Here is an 18,674-nt window from a genome sequence, read left to right on the forward strand (position 1 = left end):
AATGACTAGCAGGGATTTTGTCAATATGGCATCCACTATGGGTGAAACGTTGCTGTTCATTCGTTCATTTCCAAGTGACATATGTCACATGTCACTTTGGTGTGAAATCTCTCTAAATTGCAAAAAATACTGTTGGTTTCTTTGTCATCAGCTGAAAATTTGCACATTTCTTTGTTTTTTAATTAACTTTAAAATTCATGTGGAATATTTATTCTGAATGCATGGATTGTATCATCTTCAGTACTGTATTAAGTATATGAATATATAAAATACATATCTGTGCAGGATAAGATCTTTCAGTGGTGTATTTATAATTCCATTGTGTGTGTGTGTGTGTTTAGGAGTGGGGGGCTGGGAGTGTGCTTATCTAGCTTGATCGTACGTACTCCATGACTGCTTTGCTTTGTATTCTGACATTCATATTTCGAGTCCAGTTTTTTGTGTAACTATGAAATATGTAATGCCATATGATGAAATTGTAGTCAATATGTAGAGTAGTTCCAGTAAGTAACTTCGAACAAAACTCGCTTGCATGACATATTCCTACTCCCATTCTAGATTAAAAATTAGGGATGTTTGACAAATACTAAAATGAATAAGCATGCAGTGATTAGTTAATAATATATCTTACAAACATCCACACGTTTTTAGAAATGAGTTGATATTACTCTCATGCAAACCAGAAAAGTGAAATTTCATACAACTTCGATTGATTGATTGATTTGGGGTTTTTTGTCAACTTTATTCACAGTAAGGCCAATTGGGACTGGACCTACAGTTTAAAGTGGGATCCGAACCACTATGCGTCTCCATATAGGTACAACTTCGAGATGAGGTGGTTGCTATATAGGCATTCTAGGTTAACTTGTGTAAGGTGTGACCTGTTCTTACTCTATTTTCCCATAACTATTCATTATCATCATCATAGTAGTTTTTACAGAGAAATAGACTGATAGAATTAAAACAATTACAATTTTATTCCAGAAATTATTCTGTTTGATAACTTCCCCAATGAGCTGTGTCACTCATAGCTATTATTTCATTCTATTTTCTCATGGTAGATGGCACTGAACTAGTTTCTATGTTGTATTTTCCAAAATATTATTTCATCTACAGAACACTGAATGTAAGTTGTGATAGAAATTAACTGTAGTGTAAAATATTTACTTTCATCTACAGCATAACATAACCCATGGTTCTACAGAATAGTTTCTCAACATATAGGGTGCGACCCACTCCTGGGTCCTGAGGGGACATTTGGTGGGTCGGGAAGTTGGGCTCGAACCTTTGTTAACTGGGTCTTAAAAACCTATTACCTTAAATTACTTAGATATATTGTTTTAACAATTTAAATTCAGGCCGTGTTGTTGTAATAGAGCAAATATATGATTATAGACTAGGTGCACACCCCTACAAAGTAATTCCGCTGGTTCCCATCTTATGGTCCCATGAAGTGTAATATCCTTCAAGGTGGGTCCCCGACTGAAAAAGGTTGAGATCCACTGCTCTACAGCCCTGGAAGTGCCTTGGCCTATCAACTGACTGCCAGTCTGCCTCCCACAACCCTACCTAGAGGTGTGGAGATCTTCAACCAGTAATGGGGTGACGTGGGGTCAGCACATCGAACCCTCAGCTGTTATAGAAGATTTCCCAGACTGGGTTACGCTACTCACTTGTAGGTCCCCAATTTTCTTAGGATGGTGGTTAAGTTTGGAAAACAAGTACTGACTATATGTATATATCTTTTATTCCAGTATATTTCATACCTACAAGCCGACAGCCGATTTGTAATGGTTTCGTTAGAGGAATAGCGCTAATGTTCCATCAGTAGTTTTTAATATACGTTTTATGATTTATTCTTATTTCCTGACACAAAACCTTCGAATCCTGTCTTTTGTATCCCTGGCATTTTCAGCATCAAATCTCCCCCCTCTCAGGGTACTCCACTGATATCAATTGCAGAGAAAGTGGATGCATTTGTCTTTCGTTTTATGAGGCCATAGACAGATGAATGGAATTTTCTACGTTGGTAAATCAGAAGTGTCTACATCTCGCGATTGAATATGGTAGGCCTACACAAGAGAGAAAATTACAGTGACGGCACCAGAAACAGTTGCTGATATTAAGTGTGCTGTATCCTGCAGATTGTCACCCACGTTAAACTGTGCAGCAATTGTTATGAAGAGAAAGAGACAATTTGGGAAATGTTGCAACATGGCTCGAGCGCCCTTTAGAACACTTTTGGTAGCGCAATGATCCACTCACCCCACCCTTCCATTCCTGCTTTTATTTTCTGCTAATAATTCGGACATATCTCGTAAGGTCGTAGTATTTATTTTATTTAAGTGCATATAAATGTTCTACAAGGATAAATACCATTGTTCAGTTAATGCAGGGGTCCTGGGTTCGAATCCCTGTTAGAGCTTTCTTTGTGTCATCAATTTTTCATAGCATCGTCGCGATTAGCCTAAAATTGGAAAAATGTGACGCTAAATAAACAACAACAACGAGGGAGGGGTAAAACGCATTGATCTACGAACAAAGTAATCGCCGTAGATAAAATCGCGATTTGCCCAAAATGTCAGAAAAGTAACGCATAATAGCGAGAATACGAAATAAGAATACTTATTACCACAGATAATACACGGACCATTTTTCATGCACAACGGAATGATTTACGTGTTGGAATTTCAGGAACTTGAAATTATTTTCCTATGTTGTGCTTCTGGGCTACTAATTCTGTATATCTCATAACTTAGATGTAGAAATCATTCATACATAATATGCATTAACTGAACAATGGTATTTATGCTTGTAGAACATTTTTATGCACTTAAATAAAATAATTAATTCGACCTTACGAGATATCTCCCGAATTATTAGCAGAAAATAAAAGCAGGAATGGAAGGGTGGGGTGAGCGGATCATTGCGCTGAGACGCATTCAACTGTCACTGCCAAGGGTAAGATATGATTGGCGGAGAGGTTGCTATGACAACGCTTTACGTTTCGAAACAGCCGTAGGGTGGCTCCACATGTCCGGTTTGGTATACGCACAGATTACAAAGGAGAGATAGGAAGTAAGCGATCTTATTAATCTGTGATCAGGCAATAAATGCTTAATCCGTTGTCTTCCCATGAGTGGATATTTTAAATCACATGCGACTACATATAAGTCTAGTATTTTATCTACATGTTCATAACGAACTCTTACAGCAACCTTTCCTACTAACGGCAAAGTCATACTGCTAATACATCGTAAAACACAGTCAGCTTCCAGATATTGCAAACCATGCAGTTGACTGTCACAAAATGTTTTACTTGCAATCGAAACTTGTGAACCTGTATCTATTTCAAAGTTCAACATAGAATCATTAATATTGAGAGCAATTACATTCGGACGAATAAACAAACTTAGTAGTAGCTTTATCACAATGGGCTATTTTCATAGGCAATGAAGAATGGTCAGATTTAAGATATGGTTGCGACGAAACTGAACTTTCATTACAGTGAGACAAAGTATAGCCAATCGATCCTTCTTGCATAAATTTACTTTCTCCATTTACTTCCATAGTAATCATTCCCACCCTTAATTCATTTACACCTAACACCTCACTGTCCATATCATCCTATGAAACAGGTTCAATAGTCTGCACAGCATTAGCCTTGTACTTGCTATAGGTTTTAGTACCATGGACGTATATATAATTAACGTAAGGGGGGGGTTCAACATTTCATAAGTGAAACTTCGGAACACTACTGACCGGAAGCTTGTTGTGCAGTGGGGGGAGGGGATTGCTGGACCCGACAAAGTTGTGTGTAAGTACCTACATATCCATTAGTATCATATTCTTTACACTACTTAAAGAAAAACAGAAATCCACTTCGAAGTATATCATTAATCATGCAATTCCTTTTCGGTGCCATAATGAACTAAGCTGCTATCTCTGCTTTATTTGAAAACTGCGGACTGAACAATGCCGGCACACAAGCACTGACTGTTTACAGTAAATACTCGTAGCTTACTATGCAATGGAAGAGATTTGCAACTGGAATTCAGTAGTGCTAGCAGGCGGCAGCGATATCGTGAAGTCAAGTAGAGGAAGTGTACCAAATGTGGGCCCCATTTTGTTTTGACGCATATCAAGGAAACCAACTAGAGCCTGAAATAGTACAGCATGTCTCCTCCCGTAGCGAGAAAAAATGGCTGCATTGTGAAAATTCTATTTTTTCGAAGAGATGCAATTTTGAAGATTGGAAAAAAAGTTCCTAAAATTGGCCCCCTTACATTTAGTACAATTAAAATCAGCAACAGCATAAATTATAGTGATACAAGCTTAAGTATGATACATGAAAGGCTGTGGAATAAAATAAAACGTTTTCTGAATTTTTAAACAGACAGTATTACAAGCTTTCTTCGAGATCGTCGTTTCTCTTCTTGTAGAATCTATATGGCCATCTTATCTTCATTCCACGTTCTTAGTTTCTCCCCTGTTCTCGTTACATCTATTTTGTTGGAACCTGTACCAGAATTCCATGATTAGAATGTGGGCGAAAAATGCATTCTGTGCTTGTTGCACAACACAAGGATACCACTTTAGGAACGACATGGGGGCCCACATTAGGACCACCAGGGGGTAATTTTTTCATGATAAATATTTCTTACATATTTCTATCCATTACTTGACAATTGCATACAAAGAGAGCTACTATACTTAGGATTAAGAATATAGAAGAGTTGACGCATTTGCCTCTCAGATGACCGAAGTACAGCAATTGAACGTGAGTGTAATAAAACTTTCAATTTCCCTAAAATCACTCACGAGCTGATTGGAGAACAATCAAAGCAGTAATGAACATGCGCGCAACCACTGGATGCGACAATAACGTAAAATACCAACTCTAAATATATCAGCCAAGCTACATCACCATCCAGAGCTGAAATGTAGGGGACCCGCTTTAAGGACGGAGTCCGCTTTGGTACACTTCCTCTATCTTTACAGCATCTTCTTGTAACTCGATAACTCTTCTTTTATCGAGAGGGAGCGGTTCAATGTACAGTTAGTTGTTTAGTAAAATGAGAATTTTAATATTACGCATATAAATATTATTAGCTAATGTTCAGGAAAGTATGGTTATAATCATTCATTTCTTATTTCCCACCCGATTCCAGGATATTTGTGCATCCCGAAGGTACTACTATTCGGGACACCATATCATTCCGGGATTGTCCCGTAAAATCCGGGACGTATAGCAGGTCTAGGTATGATCAGGCTATAAAAATCCAATCTACCAACCAGGCCGTACAACATTTTGACACACTATTTCAATGAATGAGAGAGAGCCATTTCACCTTTTTGGAATAATTTGTTGCAATTTTGCAATGTGTTGACTGTGTTCAGAAAAACGTGAACTCAATTCTACTACAAAATGTTAGAAAAAAAAGAAGTTTAACGGTTTACTTTGAAATATTCATTTGTTCTTTCAGCTGGTGCATTGTTCCTCTATTTGACTGCTGGGTGTTCTAGGTCTCTTCATATCTTCACCATAGTCTCTCTCTGTACTTTCTCTGCTTTGAAATACATTTCATTAAAGTTCTCAGAATTCTCTTATTTTTTTAAAATCTCTATTAGAATACTAACATGTTCACAGTACTGAACAGTCCAACATAATCTTTCACTGCATGAAAACAATTTGGTTAGAACAAGTGGAGATATTTCAAACTCTCCACAGGTTTCTGCAATATTTCTCTTCTACTAATAAATTTTAAATTCTGTAAAGTTTGTACAATTAGTGAATAAAATTTCGCATCACGGTACTTAGGATTCATACTTTTCTGTCCATCTTGTGTCAAACAACTTAAGAATGTTATGGTGTTTCCCTGTTTTCTTTGCACTGCGTTTTTAAAAACGAAATTCCTTTGAGAAGACTCAAGGGGAAAAAAATTATAAGTTATTTGACAGTCCCAATGCCGTATCTTATCGCAGAAATTCCGACTATCAGGAAATTACAGACATTTGGTCTGCAGTCCCATCTGGTGTGTGGAATTACATAATTTCCTTCCCATCCTTATTTCGTCCTATACGTCTCCAATTTAGGAAAATAAAATAAGTCCGAAGAAATTTTAATGAACAAGCGAATATTACAGGTAATCTGGTAATATTACTGAACCGAAAGGGGGGGGGGTTGGACCTGTTGAAACACCCCTAATATACGCCCATGTTTAGTACTATTAGTTTCTTTATTGCGCTGTAACTTAAAACACTGGGAAACAACGTGACCGAACTTCTTACAGTATCTGCACTGCTTGAAATATTGTTGTTCTTTCCCGTTCATTTTTACTTCCGTCATTATCCGATTGATTTTGTCTAAACCTAAGATTGGATCTACTTGATACCGTATTTTGGAATTTCCAGCTATCCTGTTTTGGATTAGAATTGGCACCAGAGTTCAAACACGTATCGCCCTTGTACTTATTTACTTTTGCGCGGTTAGTGTTCACAAAATTTACATTGGACTGGACGTAATACTCCTTCATATCTTCTTCTAACTTTTCCATCTGCTTAGCTACCTCAAAAGCTTCGTGACATTCCATTACATTGTCAGCAATAAGTTTCTTGCGAATAGTGTTAGATCTGATTCCACTAATTAGTGAATCAAATAAAGCAATGGAAAGAAACTCACCATAACCACACTCCTCTCCGCTCTTCCTTATTCTCCTTACAAAATCTTCTATTTGTTCGTCTTCTTCGTGTACACATTTTCTAAGCTTTAACCTTTGCACAATATATAGTTACTTGATGGACTGTAATAAGATTTTAATCTTTGTGCAATATCGTGATACGATTTATCATGAGGCAATGTAGGTGCAAATAATTCACGCAGAACTTCATATGGCTTGTTTCCAATGACAAATATTAATCTAGGAACTTTCTTGTCCTCTGGAATAGCTTGTGTTTGACAATAATTATCAAAGCGCTCCAAATACGCTACTATCCATCCATCTTGGGGATCATATTTATCAAAACCAGCTACTAAAGCCATTATACATTTACACTATAACACGAAGCTTAGAAGTGAAACATACTTATCCTCGATTTCTAACTAAATTCTTGTCGCCATGTATAAATCTCTGTCGTGTATGTACGCAGAGGTTAAATGATTCACACACGTAGGTACTTGATAATATAAAGATTAACACGAGGATACAAAATAACAACGATTTAATACTAAACTTACAAGAACCATTCTAAGATGACTGAACACACAATCTCATCAATGAATAACTTCACAAATAATTGAATATCAATTAATATGTTATGCACACTTAACAAAACCTAGAAAAGTCTGTTGTAAGATCGTGAGTCTTAGGAACTCGCCTCTGGACTACGTTTTTCAAGAAAAATAGGTATCGTTCCTTTGACACAAAAACATTTTTACAATGTAATAGATCAAAAAGATATTTAAACGAGCTTTCAAAATATGCATAAAATATTAACATTCGTTAATTTCGAGGACGTACACTTACCTTAAAATAACAACAACTAATCTGCTCGATCCCTGGCACAACAACTTACATAAAATGGTTGCTAGCAGCCCGAGACAGTTCGTTTACTGCATAGTGCACCAGAGGGGGCCTGGGTACATTGATATAGTGTCATATGTTAACTTTGTTCAATACTAATATGATTTTCGTGAAGTGGACCACCTTGGGAACTATGGCCACCTTTGGCCACTTGGTTATTTATCAGGTTAAATTTCAGTTTAGAATGTTCGTTTACTTCTGTTTGAGTGATGTAATTTATCGGGTTTAGAATCTATGTTTAGAATTGGGCGTTAGCTTTCTGATGCGAAGAATTGCCTACAAAATAAAACTTAAAATGTTGTACCTAAAAGTATACATTAAGATTTGAAAGTCTGTAAATATTTTACGAAATTAGGCTGTTTATATAAAATTAATTATTTCTACAATCTAGCGGTGGAAATTAAGCCAGCCGACGTGCTGGACTGGCTTGCAGAGCACTCTACGACGTCAGGGGTCCGAGGTTCGAATCCCGGCTTGGGCATGTGTGCTCTTTGTGAGTGTTCCATTATCAATTTCAGCATATCATCACTCTTCATCTTCGCGATTAGCCAAAAGTGGCAGAGAAGCGAAGTAAATTACACCAAATCAATCAATTCATGGTGTGAGTGTGATAGTAGGCTAACGGTTGCAGGCTGGTAGTGAGCTTTCCAATAACATCCTTCGCGAAGGCAGAACATTAACATGGGTTGGTTGTCACTGATATGCTGCGATGACACAGTGTAATAAGTGTTTTTGTTTGTTTGTTTGTACTTTGAAATTGAAATTGGAGGTCCTGTTTGTTTTTGCGCACAATCTACTTATCAGGACTGACCCTATAGTTTAAAATGAGATCTGAACCAATTGGTCTCCAATCTTCATTAAGTTTTTGGGGCACACATTTTTCCCTTCTTGACAGCCTCCGAGCTCCGTCAGTTGCTTTCACTATTTGGACGGGTTAAAGTTACAGTGGTGTAAGTCACTTTAAAAAAAAAAGTCTGACTCACAGCACTTTGCTGATCAACAAAACAGCTGTTTCATTTATCACTAGAACTTCCACTGTCATCTGTTGCCAGTTGAATGAATCTCTGACTTACTTCACGTTTTCTGTTAACAGATTGACTTATTCTAATTTTAAATTCTCATAGCTACACATAAAAATATCTTTAAACAATTTATGACAGATGTGTACCACATCCAATGTCTTTTAGAAGCCATGTATTTGGTATTTACTCAGATATCTGTAGGGCGTTGTATTAAAAAAAGAAAAAAAACTGAGTTCAGATCGTTCCCGATCAACTCGTAAAAAGTCTAACTTTGAAATATTTGTGAAACATTTGACAAAGCATTTATTTGTTATATACTGCTGGACAATGAAAACCAGACACTTTAATATTTGACATCTGAATTGCAATAACAGCTCGCAGGTATATTCCAGAATGTTCGGCAGATCATGTAGTACCATATGCACCATTCATAGGCTCGGACTTTGTTTATGCATTCGTACTTAATTCAGTTTCTGCAACATTTAGTTAGCCCTTGTACCAGAGCTTTTATCGACCCATTGCGTTATCACAAAAAATGCAAGTGTCCGGTTTTCTTTGTCCAGCAGTATATAATTAGCTGTACCTAATGACACTCTTCGAGCACTGGAAGTACTATCATTACATATACAAAACCGAAATCCTTCAGATGTCAGAGGAAGCAAGGAAAGGCATACGCTCAAAAGGTTGTTGTTTTTTTGTTTCAATCTTTGGTGGACAATATGAAGAACTGCCCAAGGTTTCTTTTCGTATAGAGTAGTATTAAATGCAGGTACGTGCGTGTGTTTTAGGGTGACATGTCAATTTCTCGTTTATGTGAAAAGGTAAACTTTAATGTAAGCAAAAGCATGTGCACGTCACAGTTAAAGATTTTTGCATCTACAAAGAAAATCCAAAACATATTCCCACCTCGCCGGTATCCGTAGCGGAGGGGTTAGCATAGCGCGCTTTGACTCCAGAGGTCCCAGGTTGGGCATGTGAGTGTTCATCAATTTCATCATATCATCACCCATCCTCATCTTCGCGATTAGCCAAAAGTGGCAGAAATGCGAAGTAAAATAAACCAAATAAATCAATCAAACATTCCCATCTCACTCAAAGACCTTGCAAATCCAATCCAAAATCTAGCAATAGAACCTGCAGTGAGTTTCATCTATCTCGTGCATTCATCTGACTAATGTAATTTTCTTACAGTTTAACTTTAGGGTATAACTTTAAAATGGAGTTGTGTTCGTGTTGCATTCGATACCAAAATTAGATTTTAAGTCATTAATGTCCAATTAAGTATACCTCATACATAGGTAAAAATAATTCCCTCCTACTCCTCTGATAATATCGCAAATTGAGCCCTGTTTAAATGTCTAGGAAAAATTTCATTTCACCTAGGAATGATATCGCGATGCGATGAGTCGAGAATTGTCACAGCCTCATCTCGTCTCCTATGTGGCAAGGTCCTTCTCATTCTTGTTTGTGCTTATTTTTTGTTCGGTTTTCACTCTGACTAACTAACTCACTAGCCTTCTTAAAACCGAAGTTTCATGGCTCTTTTCCATCCCTACCGATTTCCTTTAGGTCCACCTCAATGTTGTCTCTCCATCTTAGTCTTGGCCATCCTATAGGTAGCTTACCATCAGGTTTCCCAACAAGAATCCTGTGAAGTCCTCTTTCCTCTCCCATTCGTGCCACATGGCCTGCCCACCTAAGTCTTCTTGGTTTAATTATTCTAATAATATCTGGACATGAATACAAAATATGTAGTTCTAAATTATTTAACCTTCTCCACTCACCTGTCTCCTCATCCTTTTTAGGTCCAAATATTTTCCTAAGGATCTTATTTTCAAATACTCTCAATTCATATTCCTCTTTCAATGTAAGGGACCAAGTTTCACACCCATATAATACTACAGGCAAAATTACTGTTTTGTATATTTTAACTTTTAGTTTCTTAGATATTAAACGATAAGACAAAAGTTTATGAAGAGAGAAGTAATATGCATTTCCTGAATTAAGCCTACTTTTTTATTTCCTCTTTAATATAATTTTCATTTGTTAATATTACTCCTAAGTATTTGAATTTAAAAATTGGTTCAAATGAGTTGTTATCAATAATTAGATTTTGATTGTTACCTAACACTTGGTTTCGGCCTGTAAGCATATATTTAGTTTTCTCTTTGTTAACTTCCAAGCCTATCTCTTTAGCAGTTTTGAAAAATATTTTAGCATTATTCTTAATTGTGTTTATATCATCCCCTTATAAGTCTACATCATCTGCATATGCTTACAACTGATTCACACCATTTAATTTTAGTCCTTCGTTAGTTTATTTTACCTTCCTAACAGCATATTCTAAGGCAAAATTAAAGAGCAATGGAGATAATGCATCTCCTTGTTTTAACCCATCATGAATTGCAAATTTGTAAGACACATTTAATACCTACACGAATTTTACTTCCTGTTTCACTGGTGCATACTTTTATCATACTAACAAGCTTCTTAGGTATTCCAAACTCTACTAATATATTATATAATTTATCTCTTTTGACCGAATCATATGCTTTTTTGAAATCAATGAATAGCTGATGGACATTTTGCTTATATTCCCACTTTCTGTGAAAAATTTGATCTGTAGTTGATCTGTTACGTTTAAATCCACATTGATAATCACCTATAATTTCATTAGCATATGGGTTAGTTTTGTTAAAAGAATGTTAGATAATATTTTATATGTTGTTGAGAGTAGAGAAATTCCACGGCAATTATAGCAGTTCATTTTATCACCTTTCTAAAACACAGGAATAATTATGGATTCTTTCCACTGTTGAGGTATTTCTTCTTTATTGCATATTAAACAAATTAATTTATGAATTTGACATATTAATGAATTTCCACCATATTTAATTAACTCAGCTGGTATTAAATCAATGCCAGGTGCTTTGTTATTCTTTAGCCTTTTAATAGTATCTTTAACTTCAATCAAGTTAGGTTCTGGAACTAAATGTTCTGCTGTGTACTTCTGATCTATCTCCTACATGAACATTCATTAAAGTAGTTCTTCCATCTATTTAGAATATCGCTTGGGTCAGCTAGAAAATCACCGTCTTTATCTTTTATCAAGTTTACTTTACGTTGCCACCCCTTTTTAAATTCATTCACACCTTTATATAAATCTCTGATATTTTTGTTTTTGCTGTTTGTTTCAATTTCGTTAATTTTGCTTTTCAAGTAATCTCCTTTTTTACTTCTAAAGGTGTGGTTAACTTCTCGCATTATTCTTTTATAATTGCTTAGATTTGTATCATCAGAGTTATTTAACCACCTAAGTCTGGCCTGGTTTCTTATTTCTATTACATTATGACATTCATTATCAAACCATGGCTTACTTTTTCTCGGTTTATGGTATCCTATACTTTCATTAGCTGCTGATTCTATTGCATTACGTATGTGCTCCCAATTCTTATTTACGTCTGTTTCATTTATATTTTCATCATCATTTAAATCCTGCAAAACATCAAATCTGTTTGACAGTTTAATTTGGTAATCTTTCTTAATTCTTTCATCAGCAAATTTTCCTGTATTAAATTTTAGAACTTTTAGATTTAGATCACTGAGAGTCTTTCTCTTAATTTAGCAATTACTAAATAATGGTTTGGTTTGGTTTGAGTTGGTGTTTTAAGTCCACTTTATGCACATTAAGGCTAATCGGGACTGGACCTACAGTTTAAAGTGGGATCCGAACCACTTGTGCCTCCACCGGGTATCGAACCCGAGACCCCTTGATTACAAGTCAATGACGCTACCACTGCGCCATGGAGGAGGCCCATACTAAATAATGGTCACTGGCACAGTCAGCACCTCTATGTGTATAGTGTAAATTATGTTATCATTAATGGATAACGGGCAACAGATCAATTTTTAAAAAATTGATTTCTGGTTATGGGGTATGGTGAAAGAGCATGTCTATAGAACGAAAGTTTTCAATAGGTGCATTCCACGAGAAGTGGTCCTACTCCACTTAGTCCGATAGACTAAGAGTAGCAATTGTGAAACCGATATAAAAGAAAAGAAATGATCCAAAAGAACAATATCACAACTTTCTTTGTTCTATATTTGAATGTGCAATGTTAATGAAAGTTGAAACATTCTGTGATAAGTATTCAGTACTAAGCAAGTCGCAACATGGCTTTACCAAGAAAAAAATGCACGAATTTGGCCCTGATTGATGTCATTGAGCAAGAATGTGAATCACTTCAAAAACACATTTGGGATATTCTGTAACCTAACGAAAGCCTTTCACTCAGCCAACCATGAGATGTTCCTGAACAAACTAGATAATTATGGCATACTAGCACTAGCTCATAAATGGTTTAGATCATATCTTCATAAAAGAAAAAAAATTGTAGAAATATGTCACTCAAATATTCATGGAAATATAATATATAATCAATCCCCAGTTCAAATAATAAAATATGGAGTTCCCCACGGCAGTATACTTGGACATTTCCTATTCCTACCCTGTGTAAAAAAATGTCAAAACGTTTTGATGAGGCACAGGCTATACTGTATGCAGATGACACAAACATTATATTAATAGATAGCTGCGAACATTTCTTACAAACTAAAGCAAAGAATACATAGTTAAAGCTGAGCAGATGGTTTCAAAGAAATAATACAGAATTCTGTACAACCAAAACGAATTGCATAAATTTTACAGCTTCCCAAACAAAGAACACTTAAATATCAATGTAAAGTCCCAATACAAACTTAATGCGTACAAAAGAAGCAAAATTTCTGGGCATTGTTTTTGATCAACACCTGAAATACACAAACAACATCAACATGCTTCAACAAAATTTCTTGAATGCTAAGTTTTCTTTTCATCGGATTCAACGGAAAAGTTTATTTTTATTTCCTTTATTTTACTTCGCTTTTTGTGCCACTTTTGGCTAATTTGTGAAGATGGAGATCAGTGATGACATGATGAAACTGATGAATGAAATGATACCAGGCATGAATGTAAGAAACGTGTGTGACAAACCGATTTTGTGAAGGAAATAATGAGTGGCCGGAGTCGGGAAACTGGGTGTGAGTTGTACACAAAAGGGTTCATATATATATAAACACAAAGGTTTTGGGCTTGACCCGCCTCAAAAAAATCATGGGTACGGGCCTGGTAACAAGGCACATAGCTCCATACTATTTTCATTACAAAAAAGAGCACTCTGAATTATGGCAGAGGTCAATGGAAAATATTCATGCAGAAATCTCTTCCGTAACTTCCGCTTGTCTATATATTGATGAGGGAAAATGGGTGAACACGTACAACACTCTCTCTGTATAGTACGCTGACCCATTCAAACAAACAACATTGTGAATGCTGCTGGCTAAACAAGGAAATTCCTTCGACACTACTGAGTTCATCTTCCTGTTAGAGGAGTGCAACCTGGTAGTAACAAAGGAGACAAAAACTACAAGAATGACACATAAGTGTCGTTTGTGATTGTGAACTAAAGACCCAGTCTTTGGGGAAACGAACAGCCTTATTCCAGCCACATTACCAGCCACATGGGGTGTTGTTCGGACTCACGATCGTCAACAAGCCAAGAGGCTATTGACAAACCAGTCAGCCAGCGGCAGTTTGATCCAGGTAAGTACTACGAGAGAATGCTCACCCAATTTATCTCATACTTCCTCACACCGGCGAGACCGATGGCGCCATTCAGTTTCCAAATCGCTGTACTTTTGAGCCCTAGGTGACCCACCTATAGGTCACACAAAAATATATATGAATATCTGGTATACATCAAATAAAACATTAATACTTTTGAAACTAATGAAGATATCCTTAGCTTGAATACCAAAAAACTCAGCAGTTGACCTGTATAAGAAGAAGCATAGAGAGTTAAGACATGAACTAAAAATGGGAAGATGCAAGCATAAAATCAAATCAATGCTAATTAAACAAGCATTTTACTCGATAGAAGAATACATAGAAGCAACATTCACCTTTTGAATGCAAACAGTTCTACAGACATATCCATTGAGGATAAGTGTGAAGGATTCAAGGTTTTGTATATGTGTAATGTATTAAAAACAATAATGCCAGTGTGCTTGGTTAGCACATGTGCAGTTTGTTCTGCACATCATGTCAATTACAGCTAATTTATATTGTGCAAGGGTTATGGTACACCAATATACAGTGTAATTCAAAATCAATGGTGCAACTTTACACAGTTATTATGACATTACTATTATTGATATAAAATCAGATAAGGCATCAATATAAAGAAGAACTCTGGAAGAACATTATAAAGATTCAACATGGGAATCACGTGTAACGCAGAAAAGTTCTAAACGATAATGAAGTACTTGCTATGCATGGTACAACAAGTCGTTGTCAATGGTTTTGAAGGCACTGACAATTCACACTTGTAACTTTGGCAAATCTTTCGGAAGCATATGCATTACTACCAAAAAGCATACGGAAAATGCAGTGGTTGGAAGTAGCGAGCTACTTGTAGCGACGCTACTGTAGTTAGCTACAAAATTTGTAGCGGTAGCTGTACCGGCGCTACATTTTTTAAATTGTAGTTGTAGCGGTAGCGAAGCTACAAAATTCCTGTAGTTGTAGCGAAAATTTCACTACAGCTACATTTTTGCTCAGCATTTTGAGGTAATTTTGGAAAGTGGCAACGGCATCAAAAATAAACGACAATATTGCTTACTTTTGCAAGAGACTCAAAAAAACAAAGTCCATTACATGCAAATACAGATAATCTAGATTTTAAATATCTTTATAACGCAGATTATAGATATCTGCGTAATTTATTTCATTAGCATCTGAATAATTCTAATATCCAGATAACTAACTAGCATACATGAATATTTTCCGGCTAATAGTCATTTCTTTTATCTGCATCGCTATTTTGGGGAGAATCATGCCTCATTTGCTACACCGCCAGGAAAAATTGCCCCATTTGCGGCACCCCTGGAACAAATCCTGTGGATATCGATGGCGTAACAGACAGCAAAATATTGATAATTACTGTAAAACTCAACCTAGAGTGCAAAAACGAGGGATCCATTTCCTACTAATCTGACAAAGCAGTAGTGCCAGCAATCAATGGTTCAGTACGTTAACAGCATTGATCATTGTCAGCGTATAGGATCACACCGGCAAGAAATTATTGTTACAGGAACGATATTGTTTTTGGAATTACAATTATTTTGGTCATAATGTTTGTTCGCAAATTTTAAAATAGCAATATGTTTAGAACACTCGGGTTTACACATCAGTTTCCTCAATATATTTTATCGTATTGTAAAAAGAACGTACAAGTTATTGACTTTCCTGCAGAAATGACAATTTTCTTTGTTAATACACAGTTTTCAAATTTATGTGTTTTTCCTACTTTTGCGTCCCTTTTCTGTAACTTTTTCTAATCATGGCAATGAGGATGCATTGTTTATTTAGTTACTTTCTTATCTATGGCCGTTTTCTGCCACATTTGACTAATTGTGAAAATGAGGAAGAATGATGAATGATGAGCAGAGTGGGGAATGGGGGAGCAGGAGGTTCCCATCTTCCCAACTAGGCGTCTTTCCTAGTATTTGTTTTGAGTCCACTTTATGCACAGATCAGCTGATCGAGACTGATACGAACCACCATGTACCCTCCGCTGGGTATCGCACCTGGGGCCCTTTAAATACAATGTGACAATTACAATTTTCACTGTGTTGTCGGGGAAGCATTTCCAACAGAAAAACTTAGGTAAAGAATTGCTCCACCTGTTTCTCAACCACTAGAGGCATTCCCCTGCTATCCTCAAGGTTCGAGCAAATATCCGCCATCCCCCAAATAACATTCTGTTCAAGTTAAGAAGATTAAATGGCTAAATATCACATTTTTATCTTATTCCCATTTTGCGCAACACGTTATAGTTAATTTCGATACATGTGATATTCTTCCAATTAATTTTAAAAGGAAGTATGTCACATAAATATTTTTGATATGACAATACGAACAACATGGATACGTGTAAGACCTAGTTTTTTTTAATTGATATGCCACTTACAAAGGTACTTTATTCTCAAACACTTTATTAAAAATATGTAACTGAAGTAACACTGCTATAAAATTATAGAATGAAAGGAATCATGGTAATAAATAACAGAATCTATTTTTCAGTAAGTACAACTACCATACTAGGGCTTCTTTTTAATAGCCATATGGTTGTTTTAAGTTTTTAATACAGAAGTAGCGCAAAAGTAGCGAAGTAGCGAGTAGCGCACAGGAGTAGCGTAGCGACCTACTTTTTGGTAAATGTAGCTGTAGCTGTAGCGTAGCTACATTTTGGAAGAGTAGCTGTAGTTGTAGCGAAGCTACCTATAAAATGTAGCGTTCTGATCACTGGGAAAATGTCATTGCACCATTGTGATTGGATCAGTTCTCGATAGCTCCAACACACAATACACCTTGTACATTAGCCATTTTGCGACACTGGTGAACCTGGTGGAGCATCAGCTAAGCAGAATAAGCTTGTTAAGTGGAAATAAAACGTATATAACCATATGTATTTTATATTTAAATTACAATTTTTTATTATTATGTATTCCACTTTGACATATCCTACACTACAGATGTACCTACTTGTACAAAACTGTAGTCCTTGGATGCAAATCAAAAACAAATCAAAATAAAATGAATTAATATGGAAATTATTGCTGTTTTAAATTACAATAAGGTTGAGATGTTTGTAAACGCATATAATTTGCACATTTCACCAACAAAAGTTACTAGCATCTGCAGCCTATATGCTTCACAAATGAAGTCAAATTTTGCTATATTTTAAGCATCACACACGTAACACAGTTTTGTTCATGCTTTTCATGCATTCAGGCTATGCAGAATAAGTGCTGTGGTATCATCTGTCTCCAGAGATTTCTGTGTCAAGGTTTAAATTCTACTATTGCAAGCTTGTTTATGTGTGTTGATCACAATGTAGAATAGGTTATAAATCCAGTGGTCGGAAAGTTACTTTTTTAAAGGTAACTAGCAGTGGTGTGGCGTGACTTTTTCGAAAGTGTTACCGGTCATCAGAAGTTATCATCTCCACCCTACCCCCCTAAAAAAAATGCCTTTCATCTGGATTTTTGTTCATTTCGTTCTTTTTTTTTAATCCACTCAGTGATTTATTTAGCCACAATCACTTCTAGAAAGAAGTAACTCATGAGAGAGTTACCGCAAAAATCCAGTGAATATTAGTCGAGCCTTGTCAACCATCTCTGTTTCTTTGCAAAGAGGTGGAAAGGGGAAGAAGAACCACACATTCGGGTCAGTTTGACGTTTCTGTGGTGAGCAGACGACAGAATTCCCCTCCTCCAGCGGTGGAAGGGAAGTCCAGATGTACGTTCTACTGTTGCAAACTTAGTTTTTTGGAGCAAGGTTTGTCCAAATCACGAATGGCATCAAGTACTTATCTTTTCATCTATTACGTAAACAATTTCAGTTGTAGTTAAATCCAGCTTTGGCTTTGCAGTCTAGCTCTTGTTGCTTCTGAAAAATAGTATCCCCGTTTTAGGCGGGATTTAGCTCTTTTCTGGAAATCCAATGTGACAACACTTGCTGATCCTGTAGGCCGCAGTGGCAACAGGGCCCCTAAACAGGCATATGAATAACCCCCTAGCATACTTGCCTCCTCAAGTCTTTCCCTGCCGTTCCCTTGCATTGGTGCCCTATCCTCCTGTTGCCTCTTGAGGGTAGCAGAACGGCCTGTCTCTTCGCTTTTGTCGGCTTGTACATACAAAAATAGTGTTCACACTACAGAAAAGGGCTCTTAGACGTACGCGTATATACAAAATACCATCCAAATTCACATGCAGAATAGCCTTTTGCGAAAACAAATTATGACTTTATAGTCGCTCTATGTTTATAAATCTATTATCAATGTGCTTAATGACAAAACACAAGTTAGAAACAAAGAAATTCATGAACATAATACAACACAAAGACAAATCTTCCATATCCAGACTAACAGATTAACTCTGGCAGACACATCACCACATTCTTCAGGTT

This window comes from Lepisma saccharinum, chromosome 7, assembly GCF_977018435.1.
Source record: "Lepisma saccharinum chromosome 7, izLepSacc3.1, whole genome shotgun sequence".
Lineage (NCBI taxonomy): Eukaryota > Metazoa > Arthropoda > Insecta > Zygentoma > Lepismatidae > Lepisma > Lepisma saccharinum.